Genomic DNA, 26,630 nt, shown 5'->3' with positions numbered 1-26,630 from the left:
CAAAAATACATATGCATGCTGTAATTGTGTTAATATTTGGTATATAACTTCTATGAAACATTTATTATCATTCACGAGTATAACTTTTCTAAACAATATTTATTAGTTGGCAAAAAAGAAGCAAGCATGGTATATTTTTAGCATATCAGACACTTATGGATGCCCCTTAGTGGGTGTGACTTTATTTTTGTAGAATACTGTACTTTAACTATTTTTGAACAATTTTGTATGCTACCTCATTCATTCAAAACTGTTTTTGAATGTAAAGGTTGTTGATTATTTTGTCATTGATGTCAAAGGTTTGTTGAAAGAGAATTGGAGTGAAGTACTAGTTAAGTTGCTGATTATTCATCAGATTTTCATCAGCTACTTGGTTGTGTGCTTGAGCTACTTGGCTACCTGGTTGAGCTACTTGGGTATGTGCTTGAGCTGGTTGCTTGTCCACTTCACCTGCTTAGCGAACTATTTTGCCATCTCAGCTTTTGAATGTTGACTTCTAAAAGCATTTTGATTCACCTTTTTATGGGCTACGATATCTTGGAAATGATGGGTCTACGGCATCAGATTCTTGTGTCAGATTTTATCTTTTTTTAGGTGCGATGGGCCTTGTAGTGGGGTGGCTTCAAACTTTATATTCATCTTTATGAATCGATAGAGACTTTTTTCTTTATAGACATCGTGCATGGAGAGGTCTGTGGTTTATTTCATATCTTTGTTTAAGACGTGTCAGTCTGTTATAGGGTCGTTATTTTTGGTGAGTCTTTTTTGAGGAAGATATAGCATTTGCTGATAAAAAACATTAGGAATTGCATCACTTTTCTAAATTTTTAGTGGAAAAACGTTTTTGACGGAAGCTATTTTTGGGGTAGACTTTTTTTTGATACTTGTGTGGTATTCGCTGATTTAAGTGGCTTCTTTATCTATTGCCTTTACTTTTTTTGTGCTAGAAGACTTTTAAGAGTGTGCTGTTGGTAGAGTATGAATATACAAGTTTTGAGACTATTGTTGCTCTGATTATTTTTTTCTGGTTCACTTGGTGAGATGACTTTTAAGATAAATATATAATATGTGGGTGTAGCTATTTGACGCAAGCTTTGAATTTATGGGAATCTATTCAAGGAGATTGCCCCTATTGTCTTAGCATCCCGGCCGCTGCAGCAATTTTCTGAGTTATTCTTTGGTCTGAAATCATATTTCATGGCATTGGGTTTCATTTGGCTAGATTGATTTAAACACAGAGGTTCACAATATTGCTTTTCAGTTTGGTGAAGTTCACAGCACTTGTGCAATTCAATGAAGACATGTTGAATTCAGAAGGAGATTCTTGAATTGTTAAATGAAATTTGTCATAGAGCACACTTCTAGTTTGATATCTATTATAAAAAGCTGAATGAAGTTGGTGCTTCAAGGAGAGTTGGTGATCTCAACGAGTTGGTGCTCCCTTATGTAATTAGAGTTGGTGCTCACTTATGTATCCCCGAGTTGGTGCTCATTTGGTAATTGAAAGCTATTGATGTGTCGTGGATTTTTACCCGAAAGGGTTTTCCATGTGAAATCCAGTGTTTGCATCTTGATGTTTGCTCCTTCTATATTTTATGCGATTTTGTGCATTTAGAAGTTTAAAATACTGATTAACACCCACTTTGCCCTCCCTCAGTATTTTATGTGTGCTTTTCAATTGGTATTAGAGAAGGGTTCCTTTCGAAATAGAGCTTAAACGCTTGAGGTTGATCCTAATTGCACACATGGGTTCTCTTGAAGGTCTTGCTACGAATAGAGCACCTTTATTTGATGGCTCCAACCATGCATTTTGGAGTGTTTGAGTGCGTACTTATCTAATGTCTCAGGGTTTTGACGTTTGGAAAAGTGTGGTATTTAACTACACAATTCCTTCAATTCCTCCAATGGATGTTGATGGGAGGAAGGATTTTGAAATAATGCTAAAACCATGAATGCAATCTTACGTGGTTTTTTAGAGATAAAATTTGTGAAAGTCATACATTGTGATATAGCTCATGACATTTGGGAGAAATTTCAGAAAGCATATGAAGGAGATGACAAGGTTAAGAAAGAAAAACTTCAGACTCAAAAGAATTTTTGGAAGTCTCAAGTTGCCTGGAAGTTGATGAAGTTGTCAACTCTATTAAGGGTTTAGGAGAAAAAGTTGAGGAGTCCATAGTAGTTCAGAAAATTTTAAGGTCTCTTCCTTTGCGATTTGATGTAAAGGTTTTAGCGATTGAAGAGATGATAGAACTTGATAAGTTGATTGTTGATAAGATACGTGGCATTCTAACAACATATGAGATGAGAACAAACGCTAATTCTTCATCCAAAGGGAGGCAGTGTCATTCCCCACCATGTCACAAGATCGAAACATGTAAACCAATATGAAATACCCATGAGAAAACTCTTGGTATTATCTTTATAAAATATTCATAGCCAATACAATGAAGACAAGAGATTCAATATGTCCTCATAATCAAGGAATGAAGATATAAGGGCATATAATCTACTAAGTTACATAATGAAGAGGTAATCATAATAAATAGCTCTTACATCAATCTATAATATCTATCATACAAGAGAAAGATGAAAGAGATAATGAGAGACATATCAATCCAATAGACTTGGTATCGATGTAGTAATAAGCATCAAAGCATATGATCACAATCGACAATTAATGATCTCATAATCATAAGCATCAACATAGCAGATTGTAAGTATTCCATCTACTTCAGATTCATTACCTCTACCGATCTACTCTCAATGGGACTGTGGCGATATGTAAAATTCAATTGATTAGCAAGGAGGTAAATACAATAACAATCATCAATTATTAAAAGAGGAGTAGAGATGACACTGCTGACTAATAATGTCATGGAAAGGTGGCGACATGGATTAAGAAGATAGCAATGATGAGAAGAGACTTAGAACAACAATTAGTCAAAGAGGCGGTAAATAGCTTAGCGATTATGTTAACACAATAAAGATGTTGATGATTTAGTAAAGTTCATAGCAATTAAATTAGTAATATCGGTAGACAAGGAAAGGTGAGTTGACTATTTGTTCTGTCTTGAGGAAGGCACGATCCAGATTAATAATGAGCATCACTAGTCATAAAGACCATGATTATAACAAAACCGATAATGGCGAAAGTTGATAACAAGATCAATTAATAAATGGCAATAACAATGTTAAAAGACTAATCAGTTTGTTAAGAAGAAGAAGACTGCTTGTAAGAGTTATGTCCCATCGTTCATGAAGAGGTGCAATCCTTTCTAATTGCAAGGTATAAGAAGACATTCGATCTCACTTCACCAGGACATGGATCTGAAAATTTATTTTATACTTAACTGGATTTGCTCGTTTGAGCAATACACTACTTGGTTAAATCAATTACAAGTACATAACTATATATCTGAGAAGGAATCGAGAGGTAGGGAGTGTTGAAGGATATACAAGGGGTGATCACTAAGAAAGATCATTGAAGAATCATATCTGGTTATAGACATTCAGGCCAAACATAAGACATTAATACCGGTATGATGTAATTGTGGGAAATAAAATGTATAATCTTGAATTATCTATATTAATTTAGATATATGGTGATAGTAATAATTATGAGTTATATATAGATATATATATTAGGAGGTATATGATACTGTAGTGTCCCAAAATTGCGACCCTAGCAATTTTCGACCGCATTAGGGTCCTCACGCATGCGAAATCGAATCCCCTAGCCTGATCAGAGACCGAAGACTGCTCAACCCTCGAAATCTGCTTCTCCCTTGGTCTCTACACCACCCTGTCTACACTCTGCCCTGGAGAAAGGGGCAGGACAGGGGCATGGTACCCCTGTCCCTGCCCTATTTTGGGGCAGGACCCTTTCTTGAGCTTGCATTGTATGTTGTGCAGTGAGCAGGAAAACTTCCCCGATGTCAGTCTGTGATAAAAATCAGTTTCATTAACCCTAATTGACATGTATTTAAGTTGCATTTGCCCTCATTTGAAAAAGTTCAAAAAAAGTTCAAAAAGTTCAATAAGTTGGATAAGTTGGATGAGTGGGAAGTTTACATGAGATCAAGCATTCAAGAGAATTCAAGCAATCAAACATTCCTTTCTAGCATTGAGCATTCTCAAGTCTCCCTTCAAGGCTGGATGTTGCATTCAAGTCAAGGATTCAACCATTGAAGAGGAGATTGATTCCAACATTCAATTCCACACAAGCATTTCTATCAACATTTCTATCACAACCTCCCTTGAGGTGATTTACATTTCAGTCTTTCATTTACATTTCAGTTTGCTAATACACGACCAATTAGTGTTTGTAGAACAAATTTATTTTTGATTGTTTCTCGATCTTGAATGAGATTTACAAAAAGACCTTGGATAGTACCATTTCATTACTTGGTTAATTCCAAAACTGGGGTTTGATGTGAAGGCAAACCCCCAATCCCAATCCGTTTCCCTCTCTTTTCTGTGTGTAGGTTGTAGGTGCGCAGCTGTACTTTCGGATTCGGTCTCCATTTGCAGAGGCGGAAAAACCCTTTTCGTTTCGCGGATTTTTCGGAGGACCGTGTACATTCCCGCCATGGTCCGGGCAACTTTTCCTCAAATTCGCAGGGCGGCTTCGTCTCGACATATTATTGCCAGATCCAGGTGCACTGCTTCATCCCATACTCCGATCTCAAGTTATAATCAGTTCTTTGTCACTTTTGCACTTAATCTCTATACATAATTCAATCGACTCCTTTCCATTTCAAATAGGAAGAGGGGATTAACTTATCATTCCCATTTCATTTAAAATTCTATCTTCTTCTTTGGAGGTTGAATCTAGTGAATTTTCTCCACCTCTTCCAATGTAATAGGTGAAAAGTGTTTGAAGGAAAATCCGTAGTGAAACTCTCATCTCTCCTTGGAGGAAAAGGGTAGTTTTCCTCTTGATCTCTCATTCACACATTTTTCACCCACCATTACATTTTGGTGAACTCGATGTCTTGCATGCTTTCCTTTGAACAAAATTGCGTATTTTTCATTTGCAAGTTTCAAATTTCTGCAAACTTAGTGGTTAAATCATTAAAAACCCTAGTTTTTAAAATTAAAATTGAACTTGTGATTTGTAAAAATTGCTTGTGGTTATATTAGATTTGAAAATTGTTTTCTTCGTCAAACTCAATTTCTTCAGTTTTTTTCAATTTGCAAATCAAATTACAAAATTAAGCAGTTACTTGTTAAAACCCTAATTTTCAAAAATCATCTTGAACTTGTGCAAAAATTGGATTTCCATTTAATTTTTAGATTTCTGATTGTTCTCAAACTTGTTTTCATTCCTACAATTCAAATTTTCAATTTCCCTCTTTCCCAAAATTCAAATTTCAAAATTAAGTGGTTAGGTCATAAAACCCTAATTTTCAAATTTAATTGGATTTTGTGCAAATTTCAATTAATTTCATTCAAATTCAGATTTCTAAACATTTTCCAAGGTGTCCCTATCCATTAGGCTTGACTTTTTTCAAAGTTGCAATTCAATTCCTCTTTTTCTTGAAAACCCTAATAGGGTCCTATTTTTACATTTGAACCTTAATTTTGCCCATCTAGAAATTGTAAAACTCGTCAATTTTTTGGGGTTAGCTTTGAAATCATTGTAATATTCATCCCTGAAAATTTCAAAAAAAGTTGGTCGGACCATGTGCATTCCCACCACGATCCTCGACTTTTTTCTTGAAATTTCGGGAGACTGTTATGACTATATTTAATAGCCTAAATCCAGAAGATTGGCTGATTTTGTCGATTTTTGATCCCTCTAGAATAAAAAATACCTCCAAAATTCAACATTTCAAATTTCAAGAAATTTTTTAAAATCAAGAGGTTAATTATAGTCTACCCTGATTTTAAAAATTCTGATTTTAAAATTAAGTGGTATTCCTTTGGCCCTAATTTTAAAATTCCAATTTCCTTTCATTTTCGAAAATTGTGTCGTCCTCTTCTTCCAACAAAGTTCAAATTGTTTAATCAGTATTTTCTTAAATTTTGCATTAATCAATTTTGTAAGCTTTGTTCCAAAATTCAAAATTCAAATTTTCCCTCTAGTGCATGAGTTTCACCACTATTAGTCCTACCTATACTATCCCCGTTAGACGAAGCATTAAAATTAAGGCCTCCCAAGGTTTAATTACTGAGGAGATGGAGCCTAATTTGGGTGACTTTTTTAATGAGGATCATGCTAGTTCTTCCCATCCTAATCATGTGCCTCTTCACCCCATTGATGAATCCCATGATGAAGAAGAAGCTTTAACTAGGGTCTTTGTAGATCAACTTTTCACATTGGACAATCAATTTGATAACTTTCAACAATGGATGTCCCAAGAATACCCTAATAGTGAAGCTCTTCCATTAATTGAAGGTCTTAAACGCATGATTCAAAGTGATAAGAATGGAATTGATATATTGCGTGGCATTGCACATATTGTTGATTCTAATGTCATGCCTATCAAGAGTTGTGCCGAAACCCTAGGTTATTCACAACCTTCAACACAAGTCAATCCTTCAATTCCTTTGACCACTCTTATGACTAATATTCCTACTTTTACCTTTAACATCATGGCTACATCAACTCAAAATGTCATTCCCACAACCATTGGTCATGGGGGCAATCCTTCTTCTTCAATTAATCCTCCATCTTTACCTATGTCTTCCATAAGTATTCCTATTATTCCTCAACCAATCAATGTGACACAAGGGGGCAATTCCTTCAACAACTTTGTTCCTCCTTTAAGTGTCCCTTTTCCTACCCAATCATCACCTATGCCTACTTATCATAATGTCCCACCACCTTATTCTCAATCCATGCATTCCTTCAATAACATTACACCACCTTCTCAATCAACTATGTCTAACATCAATTCTTCTACTGAAGCGACAATTAACAATCTTGCTCAATCCGTGTCTTCCTTACAACAACAAATTGCTTCTATGCCCACTTTCTCTTGATATTGTTAAAGTCGTGCCACCTAAACATGTTGAGGTCCCTCAATTAGAACTCTATAATGAAAAAGGTGATCCTCTTACGCATGTCAAAACATTTCAAACCTTGTGTACCGATTTTGCTTATGATCAAAGATAGCTTGCAAAAATGTTTACAAGAACGCTAAGAGATAAGGCTTTACAATGGTATTGCTCTTTGCCTTCTTATTCTATCACTTCCTTTCAACAACTGGCAAATGCTTTCATCCAACAATTTCAAAACAGCATTGGTCCTAAAATCACTTTGACTGATTTAATGCATTGTAAACAAGGTGTTAAAGAAAAAGTGACTGATTTCATTGGTAGATATAAACATTTGTGTGCTCAAATTTCTTTTCATGTACCTAATAATAATATTCAAAGAATTTTCATTTCTAATTTGCAAAAAGATATTAGGGAAAAGCTTCTTTTGTTTGAGTTTACTGCCTTTCCGCAGTTGTGTGCAACACTCCACAATGATCAACTGACTGTGAGTCAAATGGAGCAATCCACTCCTATGGCTCTGAGTGATAAGAGGGAGAGTGTTCAACAACCGTTTGCGAAGTTCAAACCAACAAAAAGCTTCATCAAGTTAAATGACACAATCAACAACAACAATGTGAATGCTACAACAGGTGTGCCTTCCATTTCTAAATTTTTCCAAAGAGAGACAGTTTACTTCTTTGAATGAATCTTTACATAGTATTATTTCTCAATTGTTGCAAAGAAATGTTATCAAACTTCCTCCTATAAAACTAGTTGATCCTTCTAAACTTGCATCCCCTTATTTTGATAACAATTCATTTTATCAATTTCATCGTCAGTTTGGTCATGATACTGAGGAATGTTTCGCATTGAAAAATAAGATTCAAGATTTAATTGATAACAATGCTATATCTGTGGCAAGTGTGAATGATAAAGGGAATAAATCAGTAGCTCCTCCTAATCAAAATCTTAAGATTTTCACTGATCCCTTACCTTCTCATACCTCTAACGTTATTGAGATTGTGCCTAATTCTTTCTCTTCTGAGGAATTCACCTCTATGGCTCTGAACTTGGTAAATATGGCAGAAAAACAAGATACGCCTAAGGATCCTTGTATTACATTTGACCCTAGTGAGACCATTAGAGCACCTGATGGCCCTTTATACATAGTTGCAAAGGTTAAGGATATCCCTTGCCGTGGTGCCCTTATTGATCCCTCTTGCATGGTTAATGTCATCTTTGAGGAGTATCTTTTCACTTTATGATTGCATAAACCAATATATGATGCTTCTAATGTGGTTGTAAAGTTATTTGATGGATTCTCTTGTCCTACCATTGGCACTATCACCCTTCCTGTTGAAGTTCATACTAAATCCATGGATGTTGACTTTGTTATCATACCCTCTTTTGAGCAATTCCGTGTGAAGTTGGGCTATCCTTGGCTATCTTCCATGAAGGTTATTGCTTCTCCAATCCACAAGTGTCTGAAATTTCCTCACAATGGAGAAATCATAACCGTGAACCATAGCTTATTTAGTCCATCCGAAAGAAGCCCCGGTGTTCCTACTGATTTCTTTTGGCCTAAACAATTTCAATCTCTTCCATCAAGGAGCGATGCTCTTTTTCAATCTTATCAAAAATGGAAGAAAGATATGATCTTATCCTTAAGTCAACCTAGATCCCCAACACTTGACATTCCTATTATTCTTCAAGATGAGGTTCTTTCCCTCATGGATAGAACTAATCTCCCTCCTAAGGAAGATCGTCAACCTATTCCTATGGATGCGACTATACCATCTCCTAAAAAGATAAGGGATATTCTTCCTAAGGTTAGACTTGTACCTCCTCATGATGGACCTGGTCTCCTTCCTACACCTAATATTCCTCCTTTGTATAGCGCAGTTCCACCTCCTTCCTCTTATCGAGAGAGAAGGCCTGCCTGCTTCTCCTCTTGTTCAACCTAAAAGACAACCTAAACCTTCAACTATCAAGGAGAGAAACATTCCTACTTGTTGTGCGTTCCACATGCTCCCTGTTGCTGACAGGGTCCCCTTCTTTTTTGGTCTTTTCGCCTTCGCCCTGTTGAGTTTTGCGCAGGGTGTCTCGTGTCCTTTTTTGAGTGTGCCCGTAGTCAGTCCAAGAAATGATGATTTCATGAGCGGAAGCCAGGGAATTTGCAAGGTAAGTTTAACGTTCGGGCGTTAAAAATTCCAGAAGATTGCTTAAAATTGTAAAATCGCCTAAGTTCGGTAAGGAATGGTGGAAGTTTGCGAAATTCCCAAAAGATAAAGCATCTAAAGGTCACAAAAGGACCCGAAGTGTCGATTTTCGCCAAAGGATGTAGAGGAGAGAAAAAAAATGCGCAGTGTCAAAAAGTTGACAAAATGTCATGTCCCCTTTCTAGAGTGGACATCAGAGATAGAGGAGTTGGCCTATCATTGGAGTCTCGTAGGCTAGCAGAGGTTGATGGGGACTCATTCAGTGCATATAGTGATTGGATTTTGGCTTTACAGGCTGTCACGTCCCCTTTCTAGAGTGGACATCAGAGATGGAGGAGTTGGCCTATCATTGGAGTCTCGTAGGCTAGCAAAGGTTGATTGGGACTCATTCAGTGCATATAGTGATTGGATTTTTGCTTTACAGGCAGTTTGGAGCCACTTTGGAGCAGTTCCTAGATTTTAGGGGGTATCCCTAAATTTTAGAAGGTCATGACAGTTGCTAGTCGTGAGGTTATTCATGACCTTTTAGATGGTTTCAGTTTTAGGAGATTTGGGTGTGTTTCATAGTTTCTAGGAGCATCCCTAGATTTTAGGGATGAGACTGCCAGTTGATCCATGATTTACGACTTCAGTCACAGACAGGTGGCAGGTTCCGTTTCAGGCTTTTGGAGTCATTTGAGCCTTCTACAGCTATTTGGGATATATTTTTAATATATTTAAATATTTCCTAAGTTAGCGTTTAATTATTTAAATAAGGCTACGTTTATAGCCATTTTGGAGTAATAAGGGGTTTTTGGCCTCATTTGGATGCGTATCCCTTAGTGTAATAGCTCGTTGGAAAGGTCTTGGACTTTTCTAAATATTTTTCTTTTGACTCATCCTTTCGGTGAACGGATTTCTTTATATTTGAAAAAAGGTCATTTTCTATGCACTTGACAACTTAAAATGATAAATATAACATTTTAACCCTAAACGCCCCATTGAGTCACTTTTAGGGTTCGAGCTAAGTGGGAAGGTGTTATAAGGAAGTTGAGACCTAATTCTTATTATGTTTTACACATTTTACATCTTGGATTTGAGATTTGGCTCTGGAAGAGCTTTTCAACATCTAGGACGCCAACCCCAATGCCTTGCCTGTTTGGGACGTAGCCCTCAATACAGTGGTTTGGATTTGTTTGCAGCTATTAGCATCTTGGAGATTGTACGACATTGTTTCTAGAGGTTCACCGATTCTGACAGAGTTCAGCGTGGGGTTTGGGGTTTCTAACTAGTTGGGTGTAATTGGCAGCCGTACGGTTGTACCTGGCAGCCACTTTCCTTCCCATGTGCAGCACTTGGAGGGCTGGAATCTTGCCACAACTTCATTCCTGGTTATGTTACTCTTTCAGCATCCAGGTTGGAATTATTCCTGATTGTAATCTTCCTGAAATTATTGGAAATCTTCATCTGGTCAAATATTTGATTTTATATTCAGAAATCTGCCTTGAATCGAATTTGTTTTGGCTGTATATGAACTTCATTTTCAGTACTTTGTTCATGTACTTGTACTTCATTATTTACTTGTTGAAAAATCATCAAAATACAAAAAGAATTCAACCCTTCTGCAACTTCTGTCTATTTCTGAAAGAAAATATTAATAAGCAGGAAAAATCAATTTAAATAAATAAAAATTACAGCAGATTGGTAAAAGAGATCGATCAGGGATCTTTCAGTGGTATCAGAGCTTTGATCTTGCCAGCCTGTTGGGTGAAGATCAAGAGTTCTAATTCAGATTTGAGTTTAGTTTGGTTGAAAATCAAATTGGACATCATGACAGGGTTGTTTAGAAATAAACAAGCAGGGAAAGAATTTGAACAAACACCTTCAAGGAGTTCCAGACAGTTTAAGGGTACAACTCCTTCAACAAGTACAAGGAGAAGGTCTCCTGCCAAGACATTCAATCATACAGTTATGAACAACTATGATAATTATTGCTCTCTTCCTAAAAAGATACGTCACCACCTTTCCTTCACACAATTCATGGGTGCACCAGTTGAAGATGACTTGATGTTTTCAAGTCCACGTCATCAACCAAGAACAAAACAAGAGTCAATTGAGAGCAAGGGAAGCAAAGGAAGAGGAGCAGATATGATGTTTACCAGTGAGATTGGTAGGAAATTATTTGAAGATTTTGAGAGAAATGTAGATCCAATTGGTGCCTCTTTGGTTGGTTACAACGCTGTCCCATCATTTTTGGTGGAAGATGTGAAGGAAGAGTTTGTAACTTCAAGCAATACACAAGACATTCATCAGAGGTTTGATGAGTTTTCAGATTGCCCAAAGACTGATTTTGAATCAGCAATTGATGAAGAACATGAGGTTGAAATGGACAGCGTAAGTTTGGATTCATTTGTCACACTACTTCCTCTTCTCAAATGGGAAGACCATGAGGAAAGTCGAAATTTAATGGTGTGTAGTGAATCCAAAGATTTGTCACCACGGTATGATCATAATTTTGAAGTCCATAACAGCAATGACGTAACTTCTCTTTCTCAAGATATGACAGCCTTTGGTCATGAAGATGTTGACGTGTCTGAAGTCGCATTGCTGCAAACTCCATACGGCCAACGCAGAATAGAATAGCCGATTGATTATCCTACTCTCTTGAGATAAGGAAGTCTCTAATGCTGGTTTTCTAAGTTTGATCAAAGGAGACAACCTCAAGGTTTCTTTTGTCAGGTCTTGACTGCGGGATCTCTTAGCGGCTTGATGTGTTTTTGCTGGAAACACAAGGGGACTTACGATTTGCAACAAGCTAGTCTGCTGTGATTCTCGAATTACGCAAGAAAGAGCAAAAGGAAAGGTTTAGGAGATCTAAAACTAACAACACGGGTATGCGGGTAGACGGATTCAACATAACCAATTCCTACTTGGCCAGAATAGCTCACAACCTTGCAGGAACGGTGCAATCTTCAAAGGGACTTGGAAGATTTTCAGACTGGAGACGCACGGCTAAGCACCCAATTCTGGCCCAGCTCAGACGGACACCTGCAATTGAACTAAGCACAATCAAAGGCTCAGGTTAACCACACAAAAGGATACACAATCAGCATATCCTCAGTGGTATGAGCCCGAATCTATCAAATACCTGCACACCCAAAATAGAAAGATCTATCTAAAATGCTCAGAGAAACCATGCAAACAGGATGAAAACAAGGCAATATACACCAAATCAATGTTTATATATTGATTTCAACTGCCTATTACAACAATTTCTGCAGCATCTCTATGCTACTGCTAAGATCTAACCTATTCTAACTCTAAAATCTAACTATCTAACCATCTCACTATCTAACAATCTAACCCTTTACAAAAGAAAGGCCTCTGCCTTTTATAGATATTACAATTTTGAACCGAAGGCTAGGATGGACTGCATCCAAGGGCCCTGATCTGTCTTCCAGAAGCTGATAGCTTTAACCCATGCCTAATTAATTCTCAGTTATCCAACCAGCAACTATCTCAACTACCTGCCACTATTTGGCTTTAATTCAAGTTTATCCAATCTTCTTGGTGGTTGGGAATAGTTATCCACAAAAATATCTTGCACGGGACCCATAGGCAGTTTACAATAAAGCAATTTCAGCTTTTTAGGAATTGAATTCCTTGAATTAAATCCAGCTTTGCACTTTCTTGATAATGCATAAACTTGCAGCATTCAGAGTGTTCTTTGGTCTTTAGTCCCGGCGGTGGACTTCATCCTTGTTCAGCGGCACGGTTCCCAATGTTTGGTTGCTCTTGCGCTCCTGTATCTTTTCTTTTTCCAGTCTTCAGCGCCTGGCCTTGAATTGCGACCCTTCCTTGATTTGCGTTTCAGGTCTTTCTCCTGGTTCTTCGATGACGTCCTGCGATCAACCAATTTCATTTCATTAAATCAATTTGAAAAATTAATTAATTAATTTAACAAATATTAAATTTAATTACGACGTCTGGCTTGAGAAGCTCTTTGCGAGATGTATCTTGAAAATGCTTCTCCTTTCTCTTCGAATGTGAAATCTGATCCTTGGGCTGTTTACTTCTGCGTGATTTTACCTTTCGAGTGTTGGGTGTTTTGAAATCTTCTTATGGCGCGATTCTGGAGGTTTGAAGAGCTTCTGCAAATTTTAAAACTCTAACTCATGCATTTCTGGTAAATTTCGGAGAATGGAGGGCACTTTTTGTAATTTCATCATATTCTCCAATTTAGCCCCCCAGGGTCCGAAATTGGCATTTTAAGTGAAATTTCGGACCATTTGGGGATTTTTGCAACTCTTCCAAATATTAAATTTCGGCCCCATGGTCCGAAATTGATGTTTTGGGCGAAATTTGGAGCTCTTGGGGTTTTGTACAAACTTTTTAAGCATTTTCGGACCTAAAGCACCCTTTTGGGAAATTTCGGATTGTTTGAACCTTTGCAACTTTATCATTTTCGGACCTCCTGGCGTTCTGGAATTTTAAAAGAAAACTTCGGACCATAAGGCGTTTTGGCAAATTTATAACAAACTTCGGAGCTGGGGGGGGGGACTTTCGCGATTTTCCTTTTATCTTTCATTTTGGAGCTAGGGTCCGAAAACAAGCTCTAAGTGCTTTTCGGAATTTTAACGCCTTTGGAAACATTTTGCGTTTTTTCACTTTGGTCCAAAGGGTCCGAAAACATAATCAGTTAGTGATTTTCGGAGGTGGGGGGCACTTTTACGATTTTCGGACCAAGTGCGTCCCTTTTCAAACTCGATACACTTTTCCAATTTCCCCCCTAGGTCCAAAAATGAGGACGCTTAAGTGAAATCGGACCTAGACCATCCTTTTGCAAATTTCAGAGCTCTGAACACCTTTTGCGATTTTGTCATATTAGAAATTTCGGCCCCAGGGCCCGAATTTGGAGGTCTAAAGTGAATTTCGAACCTTGAGGGTCTTTTGGCAACTTTTAACTTTTTCAACTTTTGGCTTCTGGGTCCGAAATTGAGCATATGGAATATAACATATAAGTATAAGTAAGTTATATTCCATATATACTTTCAGGATGTTTGAGAGTGGTTTTAGACCTCCAGGAGTTATATTGCAAATTCTGGTTTTTTGAGGTTTCCTCAATTTTTCAGAGTTAGCCAAATTTCAGGATCAGGACATTCCAGAGTTAGCCAAATTTCAGGATCAGGAAATTCCAGAGTTAGCCAAATTTCAGGATCAAGAAATTCCAGACTTAGCCAAATTTCAGGGCAGGATAGAAAGGCACGAACTGGGGGGGTCCCTGTCCAAGACGGGGATGGGTGTGCGATTCGCACAACAGAAGAGAATAAAGATTTGCATTCTACATTTGCGGGTGCTTATGGTACAAGCATGGGTTATGCTGATGCAAATAATACAACTCACCATAAGTCTGATTTTGTGTACTTTGGGGCAGCTGGTATAAAACATTGCCAAAAGTTGAACGAAGATTGGTTACATAGAGCTGCCCAAGCAAGAACGCTTGCTGCCCAAGCAAGACACCACCTCCAAAGAGTCAAAGAGCATCACAATCGGTTAGATGACGCAAGGATACAAAGAGAATCATCCATTAGATCTTTATTTCTTCCAAGGGAAGAAAAGGACAGCAATGATATTTTGAATGGAAATAGAAATCAGTTTGATTTTCTGAGTTTGATCAGCAATTCTCCTTCATCTAATGAGTCAAATTTGAAACCTTGCATTGAGAACATTCAAGTTGGGAAGACTAGGTGTGAAGTTTATTAGTTGTTAGGTGGCATTCATAGTGGACCAGCCATTGAAGGTTTATCCATGTTGCAGAACAAAAACATCTACTATTCATTTGTGGACTTGTCACCTCTTTCATATGATAGGGCAGCGATGTACTTATTAATTGGTGACTCAGTTTTCTTTGATGTGACAGATGGCTATGAATTTCAGCGTGTAAGAGACTATATTTGGTGCATGGCTAAACAATATATTTATTTGGCATCCTCCAATGAAGACATACTAACTTGTGGAGAAATTGGGCAAGGTGCAGCCGCTGATCAAAGGTTTTGGAGAGGTTTCCATCACACTTTGCTTGTTAGAAATTGTCTTATTAATGGGTCCATTTCAACATTGAAGATTGGTGGTATTTATGGTTTCACAGTGGCTGTAGAGAGACACGGTATCGAGGATGCCTCTTACTATCATTGTCTCTTCATGACAGATGGATGTGGATTTAGTTTTATTTGGGATCCAGGTGTTGATTCATTTGATACAACATCTTATAGGGATTATAGTATGTTGCTCTAGATATTAAGATTATATGGCACTTATATCAGAGGAGAGCAGCAGGAGCAGTTTATGTCCTACAGGTGGTTTGTGTGGGATCATCGTATATACATGTGTAGTACCTTTTTTTCGTGGATCATACATGGGTTGCTTCACTTTAGATGTATAGATGTAGTCGTGGGTGTACAGTGGTTGTTGACAGTTGGACGGTATGTTCGGAATATCACGAGGATGGAGCTGGAGTTTACCCACTATCCATCTCAGTTTATCGAGCAGAGTAGGACAATAGTTGATCCACAGGTTGATTGTCATCAGATAGCTCGCGTGGATGAGTTATGTGATGTTACTCCTAGTGAGTACTTTGAGCCAGTTGATGTGCCAGTTTCACCTGATTCTCTAGACAGGGTAATTGTTTCATTGCTGGTTGGTGATTACATATGTTTAGATGCCAGCCTGGACAATGATGATTTTAGTCAGTATTATATATTGTCTAGTGAGTTGGCATTAGATCTTCCGGCACATCAGCAGCAATGTGTGGCAGTTGTGTGTCACTTGTGTCAGATGGGGTCAGATCACAGAGAGTCTTCCACGGATTGGCAATCATTGGATATTATGACGGATGTTATGCATGTTGGTGATAACAAACACACCAGTGGTCTTGGCATTTATGGATATGTGATCTATGGAGATGATATAGTTTTCCATTGCTCACTTGAGGTATTCAGCGAGAGCTATGCTTCGCTCTGGGGCCCGGGCAGTGTTGATTTGACAGCATAGGTGCTTCAGCATTTTGAGGAGCCATTCCAAACCGGGGTATTGCATGTTGTTTATATTAGAGATGAGCAGCAGTTACATGCAATGATTTGTTTACGTCTTATTTGGGATGGTGGAGGATTAGTGTTTCAGTTGCTTGTGGGCAAGCAACTCCGAGAGGGGAGGCTTGTCATGTCCCCTTTCTAGAGTGGACATCAGAGACGGAGGAGTTGGCCTATCATTGGAGTCTCGTAGGCTAGCAGAGGTTGATTGGGACTCATTCAGTGCATATAGTGATTGGATTTTGGCTTTATAGGCAGTTTGGAGCCACTTTGGAGCAATTCCTAGATTTTAGGGGGTATCCCTAAATTTTAGGAGGTCGTGACAGTTGCCAGTCGTGAGGTTATTCATGACCTTTTAGATGGTTTCAGTTTCAGGAGATTTGGGTGTGTTTCCTAGTTTCTAGGAGCATCCCTAGATTTTAGGGATGAGACTGCCAGTTGATTAATGATTTCCAACTTCTCACAGACAGGTGGCAGGTTCCGTTTCAGGCCTTTGGAGTCATTTGAGCCTTCTACAGGTATTTGGGATATATTTTTAATATATTTAAATATTTCCTAAGTTAGCATTTAATTATTTAAATAACGCTATGTTTATAGCCATTTTGGAGTAACAAGGGGTTTTTGGCCTCATCTGGATGCGTATCCCTTGGTGTAATAACTCGTTGGAAAGGTCTTGGACTTTTCTAAATATTTTTCTTTTGACTCAAATCCTTTCGGTGAACGGATTTCTTTATATTTGAAAAAAGGTCATTTTCTATGCACTTGACAACTTAAAATGAGAAATATAACATTTTAACCCTAAACGTCCCATTGAGTCACTTTTAGGGTTCGAGCTAATTGGGAAGGTGTTATAAGGAAGTTGAGACCTAATTCTTATTATCTTTTACACATTTTACATCTTGGATTTGAGATTTGGCTCTGGAAGAGCTTTTCAGCATCTGGGACGCCAACCCCAATGCCTTGCCTATTTGGGATGTAGCCTCCAATACAGTGGTTTGGATTTGTTTGCAGCTATTAGCATCTTGGAGATTGTACGACATTCTTTCTGGAGGTTCAGCGATTCTGACAGAGTTCAGCGTGGGGTTTGGGTTTCTAGCCACTTTCCTTCCCACGTGCAACACTTGGAGGGCTGGAATCTTGCCACAGCTTCATTCCTGGTTATGTTACTCTTTCAGCATCCAGGTTGGAATTATTCCTGATTGTAATCTTCCTGAAATTATTGGAAATCTTCATCTGGTCAAATATTTGATTTAATATTTAGAAGTCTGCCTTGAATTGAATTTGTTTTGGCTGTATATGAACTTCATTTTCAGTACTTTGTTCATGTACTTGTACTTCATTATTTACTTGTTGAAAAATCATCAAAATACAAAAAGAATTCAACCCTTCTGCAACTTCTGTCTATTTCTGAAAGAAAATATTAATAAGCAGGAAAAATCAATTTAAATAAATAAAAATTACAGCAGATTGGTAAAAGAGATCCGTCAGGGATCTTTCACAAGCAGTTTGGAGCCAGTTTGGAATAGTTCCTAGATTTTAGGGGGTATCCCTAAATTTTAGGAGGTTGTGACATTTGCCAGTCATGAGGTTATTCATGACCTTTTAGATGGTTTTAGTTTTAGGAGATTTGGGTGTGTTTTCTAGTTTCTAGGAGCATCCCTAGATTTTAGGGATGAGATTGCCAGTTGATCCATGATTTCCGATTTCAGTCACAGACTGGTGGCAGGTTCTATTTCAGGCTTTTGGAGTCATTTGAGCCTTCTATAGCTATTCGGGATATATTTTTAATATATTTAAATATTTCCTAAGTTAGCGTTTAATTATTTAAATAAGGCTATGTTTATAGCCATTTTGGATTAATAAGGGGTTTTTGGCCTCATCTAGATGCCTATCCCTTGGTGTAATAGCTCGTTGGAAAGGTCTTGGACCTTTCTAAATATTTCTCTCTTGACTCGGATCCTTTCGGTGAACGGATTTCTTTATATTTGAAAAAAAGTTCATTTTCTATACACTTGGCAACTTAAAATGAGAAATATAACATTTTAACCCTTAACGCCCCATTGAGTCACTTTTAGGGATTGAGCTAAGTGGGAAGGTGTTATAAGGAAGTTGAGACCTAATTCTTATTATCTTTTACACATTTTACATCTTGGATTTGAGATTTGGCTCTGGAAAAGCTTTTCAGCATCTGGGACACCAACCCCAATGCCTTGCCTGTTTGGGACGTAGCCCCCAATACAGTGGTTTGGATTTGTTTGCAGCTATTAGCATCTTGGAGATTGTACGACATTCTTTCTGGAGGTTCAGCGTGGGGTTGTGGGTTTCTAACCAGCTGGGTGTACTTGGCAACCGTACGACTGTACCTGGCAGCCACTTTCCTTCCCACATGCAGCACTTGGAGGGCTGGAATCTTGCCGCAGCTTCATTCCTGGTTATGTTATTCTTTCAGCATCCAGGTTGGGATTATTCCTGATTGTAATCTCCCTGAAATTATTGGAAATCTTCATTTGGTCAAATATTTGATTTTATATTTAGAAATCTGCCTTGAATCGAATTTGTTTTGGTTGTATATGTAATGACCACCCCTATTTTCATTTTGAAAGAGACTTGCATACTACTATGTGATATCAATTAAATTGCTTAATAATCAACATGGCATTTTATCAAACACTTGACATACATACAACAATATATGCAAAACCCGAAACTTCTTAGTTGTTGTTAAATACTGATTTGCAATATAAATGTGCACATTCAACTGCCTTATGGGGTGCAACAATTATTCAGGTTTGTATTCAACAATTACAATGCTTAGTTATGAAAATATGATAGAAAAAACTTGGAATTGAATGTTGTAGTGGTCTGCAGATGTAATGGTAGCCTTCCAAACTTCTAATCAGCAGGAAAAACAAGTAAACTTCATACCAACATTGTTCATGCACTATAGCAGCACCATTCATGGCATTGTAGCATTTTTACTATTCACGTGGCACTGTAGCAAAAACACTATTCACGCGGTACTGTAGCAAAAACACTATTCACGCGGTACTGTAGCAAAAAACTATTCACGCGGTACTGTAGCAAAACACTATTCATGCGGTACTGTAGCAAAAACACTATTCACGTGGTACTATAGCAAAACACTATTCACGCGGTATTGTAGCAAAAACACTATCTTCAAATCTGCACTTTCAAACCTTTGTAAAAACTTCATGCGAGAGCACCAGATGAAACCCAATGTGTTTCCTGAATGAAAACACCATTAATCCTCCTGACTGTGTCTTTCAATAGCGAAGAAAATGTTAGCAAAGAGGGATTCCGTCCTCCAAGCCCAATAATCAGATCTCTATGAAATCCAACAGCATAACATTAATCTCATCCAAGCATACCCCAAAAGAGAGCTCTCAACCTCAATTTATATCTTCTTCCTGGATGCAAACACTTCATTTCCTAAATGTGGGATAATACATTTTAGAATAAAATATTATTTCCCACAATGCACACATTAAAGGGAACTTTTAATATTTTAAACATTACTTTATATTCCCAACCTTATAATATAACGATAAAGTTAAATATTTAATTTAACTTAACACTTTATCGTTAAATATTAAAACATTGTTGATAATCCCTTTAAATCATTGTCACCTTCAAATATTTTTTACTGATAATTATGCCAACCAGGGAAACACTAAAAATTTCAAGTCACTGCTTGGAGACTAACTTACTATAAATAGTAAGTGTCTAGAAACCCTGTCAGAGCAGCACCGATTGGCCTGAAACTGAAAACACCTAGGCCAAAACACCTCAGGATCCCACCAATGTCCTTGTTAGCCTTCGGGACCGTGTTAGAATAGGCTAATGACACCCCATATCATGTTGCGCTAAAAAGGGGACATTACAGTCCGCCCCCCTTGAAATTGCTTGTCCTCAAGCAAATTCGGTCCTGAATGTTGCAATACCTGCTCATTCTCCCATGTAGCATCCTCATCTGGCAGGTCTCTCCATTTCACCAAGTATTCCTTAACGATTCTGTTCCTGAGTGTCCTTTCCCTGACGTCCAGAATAGCTGCAGGGATCAACACTAGTCTCCCTTCCTCGTGTAAAGGAGGTAAATCTGTTGACGGCACCACACCCTGACCAATGGCTTTCTTAAGCCTCGATACATTGAACACATTGTGCACACGGCTATCCTCTGGAAGCTCTATCTCGTAGGCAACCTCACCTACCTTGCGAATGACTCTATAGGGGCCATAAAACCGGGGTCTCAACTTCTCTGCTCCGCTCTTCTTGAGCGATGACTGTCTATATGGCTGTAACCTCAAATACACCATGTCACCAACCTCAAAACTACGCTCCACCCTGTGTTGATCAGCATACAACTTTTTCTGATTCTGTGCCTGCTGTATATTCTCCTTGAGCGCCCTTAGGATGTCCTGACTATCCTGCAATGAGTCTCGGGCTTTGGGTACTCTGCTATACCCCAAGACTATGTCAACAAAGCTCGGCGCCTCGTAGCCATAAAGTGCCATGAAGGGTGTCATCCTGATAGACATATGATATGTCATGTTGTAACAATATTCCCCCATGTGTAACCATCTCACCCAAGCCCTCTGTTGTGCAGTCACATAATTTCGTAGGTAACCCTCAACCCACTTATTCACAATCTCTGTCTGACCATCCGTCTGTGGATGATAACTAGTGCTGGGTGTGAGCTCCGTACCACACAACCGAAAGAGCTCCTGCCAAAAGCACTCAAAAATCTGCTATCGCGATCACTCACTATAAACATGGGCAACCCATGCAATCTTAATATCTCCTTGTAAAAGAGGTCTGCCACCTGCGCTGCTGTGTAAGTAGATGGTATAGCGAAGAAATGGGCAAACTTTGTCAAGCGGTCTACCACAACATATATACAATCTCGCCCTTGCACTCTAGATAGTCCAGTGATGAAGTCCATGGATATGCTTTCCCACTTCCTATCTGGAATGGGCAAAGGCTGAAGCAACAGGGAAAGTGTGCTCTCCCTTATTCTGCTGACATACTGCACACTCCTTCACATATCTCTACACATCATCCTTAAGTCCCCTCCAAGTAAACCTTTCAAGGATCTGCTTGTAAGTTTTGAAGATCCCAGGATGTCCAGCTGTAGGCGCATCATGGAACGCCCTTAAAATTTCCCCCTTGAACAGTGATGTAGGAATCAAATAAATCCTATCTTGAAATCTGATCAACCCATCCAACACCATATACCTATCATCCTGTATGGTACCTGCAACTATCCCAGAAGCCCAAGTATCCCCTACATACTTTGCTATAATCCGATCTCTCCAATCCCCTGAAACCTCAACTAGAGCGCAAACATGCGGTCTCCTGGATAAAGCATCGGCCACCACATTCTTCTTCCCTTTGACAAACTCTGTCAAAATCATAAGCTTGCAATTTAGTGATCCATTTTTGCTGCCTGTCATTAAGATCACGCTGGCTCATGAAATATTTTATGCTATTGTGATCAGTTTTGATCACAAACCGTCCACCTACTAAGTATGATCGGAATTTGGCCAATGCATGCATTATGGCCAACATCTCCCTGTCATAGATAGAATAGCTCCTCTCAACACCTCGGAGCTTCCTACTCTCGAATGCAATGGGATGCTTCTCCTGCATCAATACTGCCCCTATCCCATCACTCGAAGCATCACATTGAAGTTCAAATGGCTTCGTGAAATTTGGTAGAGCTAAAACCGGACAAGATGACATCACTTGTTTGAAGTGGTCAAAACATCGTTGCGCTGCTTCTGTCCATACGAAGGCTCCCTTTTTAGTGAGGTCTGTCAAAGGTGCTGCAGTTTGTGAAAACCCCTTAACAAACCTCCTATAAAAACCGCATAAACCAAAGAACCCCTTAAGCTGTGTGAGGTTCGTGGGAGTAGGCCAATCTACTATAGCTCTAATCTTTTCGGGATCAACCCGAACACCATCTGTACTAATGATATGCCCAAGGTAGAGAAGCTCAGTCATGCCAAACTCGCATTTCGATTGCTTGGCATACAATGACTCCCTCTCTAGAATGAACAACACCTCCTCAAGATGCTGCAGATGCTCTTCCCAAGTCCTACTGAAGATCAAGATGTCATCAAAGAAAATCAAGACGAATCTTCTCAACTGCCCCCAGAATGCCTGATTCATACAACTCTGAAAAGTAGCAGGTGCATTGGTTAGCCCAAATGGCATAACCAGAAACTCAAAGTGACCATAATGACATCGGAAAGTAGTTTTCTCAATGTCCTCTGCCCTCATCCTGATCTGATGGTATCCAGACCGTAAGTCTATGTTGGTGAAAAGCATGCTCCATGCAATTCATCAATCAACTCATCAATCCGAGGAATGGGATATCTGTTTTTTATTGTTTTCTTATTCAATGCCCTATAATCGATGCACATGCGCATTGTCCCATCCTTCTTCTTTACCAGAACTACAGCTGAAGCAAAGGGGCTTTTGCTAGGCCTGATGTGCCCCATTTCCAACAACTCCTTAATTGCCTTCTCTATCTCATCTTTATGTTTCTTAGGATGACGATAGGGAGTGATCATCACTGGTTTGGCTCCCTCCTCGAGCTCAATAACATGCTCTGCACCCCTGTTAGGAGGAACCCCATGAGGAATATCACTGAATACCTTGGCATGTCTGTCAAGAATCTCCTGTATATCTGGTGGATGACTCTTCACCCGAGGCTCCGGTGAAGATGACATTACTAAGCACTCTGTTGCCCACTCTATGTCATTATGCCGAAAAAGTCTCTCCATTCTCCTCAAAGAGACTACCCTGCAACTCCCATCTGAAAGTCTCCTGAGTACAACAGTCCTACCCTCATGCTGAAACCTCATTTCCAACTTCGCTAGGTTGAAAGTGAACTCAACCAGCGATGCCATCCATGTCATACCGAGGATGATGTCATAATCTCCCATGTCCACAACATAGAAATCATCCTCCAACTCATAGCCATCTCCAAATCTAATGTGAAGATTTGAGACCTTCTGAGTACATAATAGCTTTTGGCCATTAGCCACCATGACTCTAAAACCATCATGCTCCTCTGTCTGTAAGCCTCTCTTGGCTACCAACTGTGTATCTATAAAGTTATGTGTAGCCCCAGTGTCAATGAGAGATATCACTTTCTGCCCCTGGATAGTATCCCTGACCTTAAATGTGATTGCCTTTTGGGCCCCTGTCAAGCATGCCAACGATCAATCATCCTTAGGAATGCTGCTCTCCTCTATCGTGTTACCCTCATTTGAATCGGAGTGCTGATCCTCCCCCTCTGACTCTGACTCCTCTGTTGAAAAATACTCCATTTGATTTGCCTTAGCCTTGAGAGGGCATTTATGAGATAAGTCCCAAGGCTCTCTACACTGGAAGCACAGTTTCTTCTTTCGAAGTTCATTCAAGGTTTCACTGTCTAGTCCTTTTGATCCTTCTTTGGGTTTGTTATACTCTTTTTGAAATGGTTTTTTGTCTTTGTCCTTGCGGTAGGAAGAATCTGTTGAATGGTATTTTCCTTTGTATACCGAAGGGGCTAAATCTCGTGCCTTTTTAGTTGCTTCTGCTAAGGTGAGTGGATCATGTCCCTTCACCCAACCACGTAATGGATCAGCAAGCCCATCACAAAATAACACCACCAATCTCTTAGGAGAGATATCAGTAACAAGTACAGACAAACGCTGAAACTCAGCGATGTAAGCATCCACAGAACCTGACTGTTTTAACTGTGCTAGCTCCTTGAAATGTAACTCGGGATCCCTAGTGTCAAATCTCTCAATCAATCTTTCTGTGAATTTCTCATAGGATGTAATCTGATTATGCCCCAGAGTCACCTGCCATGATGCCACCATTCATGCGCAACACCGTCCAAATGCATAGCCGCATACTTGATAGCCTCCTCCTCAGGCATAGGATTTAGCTGCAAGTATGTATCTACCTTCTGCACCCAAGCTCGTGCGGTCATCTTCTCTGAAGCATCATAATAAGGCAAGGAAAGTTTTCCAACTTTCTTTCTCATCTCAAAATTTTGATTCCTCCCTCCTGCTCTAGGCATATGTCTCATCCTCAAGTCCATATAATCTCTGAGGGAAATATCTGCCTGAAACTTGGGTCCACTGGCCTCCCAGTCCCTCCTGAACTGACCCTGTAACTCAGTAATCTACGGTTCGTTCACTGGTTGAACCGGATCCCTAGGTGGGAAGGTGGGTAGAAGAGGTCTCGAGCTCGCTGTTCGAGCTGGGCGTGCAACGTGTCTAAAGTTATCCGCCTCATTCCCATTGTTGCCATGTCCATTATTACCATTAATGTTATTCTCAGGGCCATTGTTGTTGCCTCGGCCTCCATTATTATCATTGCCCCTATTGTTATCGTTTCCCCCATTGTTATTGTTTCCATTGTTGGCATCACCTGGATTAATATTGACGCCCATCTGTCTAGCCATAAGTTGCAACATCATGTCCATTCGCCTATTCTGCTCCTGCTGCATACGCTGCCCTTGCTCTAACGTAACCAGTAACTGTCTGAACATTACCTCCCCTTGATTTGGACCGGTATTCCTATCATCTCGGTCACCCATACTGCTGTCCTGATCAAAGAATATCTCCTCTATGTCTGTATGACTGGATTCTATGTCCACCTGCACGGATGAACTAGACTGCTCGCTTTGTCAGTTCAAATTTTTGTTTTGTCTTGCTTTGGTATGGCGGAAGTTATAAGGCCCCTGTTGCATGCTTAAACATACATGCTTAGCATGTTTTTAATTCATTAATTTCTGATTTTAGTGTTTTGATATTTTGTCAAACACTTTTCCCTCTATCCGGCTGTTCCAAAGTCTTTGTAAGACCCCCACAGGATGGTAGGACTTATAGCTCTGATACCACTGTAATGACCACCCCTATTTTCATTTTGAAAGAGACTTGCAAACTACTATGTGATATCAATTAAATTGCTTAATAATCAACATGGCATTTTATCAAACACTTGACAAACATACAACAATATACGCAAAACCCGAAACTTTTTAGTTGTTGTTAAATACTGATTTGCAATATAAATGTGCACATTCAACTGCCTTATGGGCTGCGACAATTATTCAGGTTTGTATTCAACAATTACAATGCTTAGTTATGAAAATATGATAGAAAAAACCTGGAATTGAATGTTGTAGTGGTCTGCAGATGTAATGGTAGCCTTCCAAACTTCTAATCAGCAGGAAAAACAAGTAAACTTCATACCAACATTGTTCATGCACTATAGCAGCACCATTCATGGCACTATAGCATTTTTACTATTCACGTGGCACTGTAGCAAAAACACTATTCACGCGGTACTGTAGCAAAAACACTATCTTCAAATCTGCACTTTCAAACCTCTGTAAAAACTTCATGCGAGAGCACTAGATGAAGCCCAATGTGTTTCCTGAATGAAAACACCATTAATCCTCCTGACTGTGTCTTTCAACAGCGAAGAGAATGTTAGCAAAGAGGGATTCCGTCCTCCAAGCCCAATAATCAAATCTCTACGAAATCCAACAGCATAACATTAATCTCATCCAAGCATACCCCAAAAGAGAGCTCTCAACCTCAATTTATATCTTCTTCCTGGATGTAAACACTTCATTTCCTAAATGTGGGATAATACATTTTAGAATAAAATATTATTTCCCACAATGCACACATTAAAGGGAACTTTTAATATTTTAAACATTACTTTATATTCCCAACCTTATAATATAACGATAAAGTTAAATATTTAATTTAACTTAACACTTTATCATTAAATATTAAAACATTGTTGATAATCCCTTTAAATCATTGTCGCCTTCAAATATTTTTTACTGATAATTATGCCAACCAGGGAAACACTAAAAATTTCAAGTCATTGCTTGGAGACTAACTTACTATAAATAGTAAGTGTCTAGAAACCCTGTCAGAGCAGCACCGATTGGCCTGAAACTGAAAACACCTAGGCCAAAACACCTCAGGATCCCACCAATGTCCTTGTTAGCCTTCGGGACTGTGTCAGAATAGGCTAATGACACCCCATATCATGTTGCGCTAAAAAGGGGACATTACAGTACATGAACTTCATTTTTAGTACTTTGTTCATGTACTTGTACTTCATTATTTACTTGTTGAAAAATCATCAAAATACAAAAAGAATCCAACTCTTCTGCATTTTCTGTCTATTTCTGAAAGAAAATATTAATAAGCAGGAAAAATCAATTTAAAATAATAAAAATTATAGCAGATTAGTAAAAGAGATTCATCAGGGATCTTTTAGTGGTATTAGAGCTTTGATCTTGCCAGCCTGTTGG

At 38.8% G+C, this 26,630-nt stretch overlaps 1 protein-coding gene across 2 annotated transcripts in view; it reads left to right on the top strand.

Moving 5' to 3' along the window:
- Nucleotides 1-26,630, top strand: part of LOC131075448 (alpha-galactosidase 3) — a 228,714-nt gene that overhangs the window by 59,696 nt on the left and 142,388 nt on the right. The gene's annotated exons all lie outside the window — the stretch shown is intronic.

The sequence above is a fragment of the Cryptomeria japonica genome, chromosome 3 (assembly GCF_030272615.1).
Source record: "Cryptomeria japonica chromosome 3, Sugi_1.0, whole genome shotgun sequence".
Taxonomy (NCBI): domain Eukaryota; kingdom Viridiplantae; phylum Streptophyta; class Pinopsida; order Cupressales; family Cupressaceae; genus Cryptomeria; species Cryptomeria japonica.
Note: the sequence above shows the minus strand (reverse complement) of the source record. Positions and strands in the feature narration are given on the sequence as shown.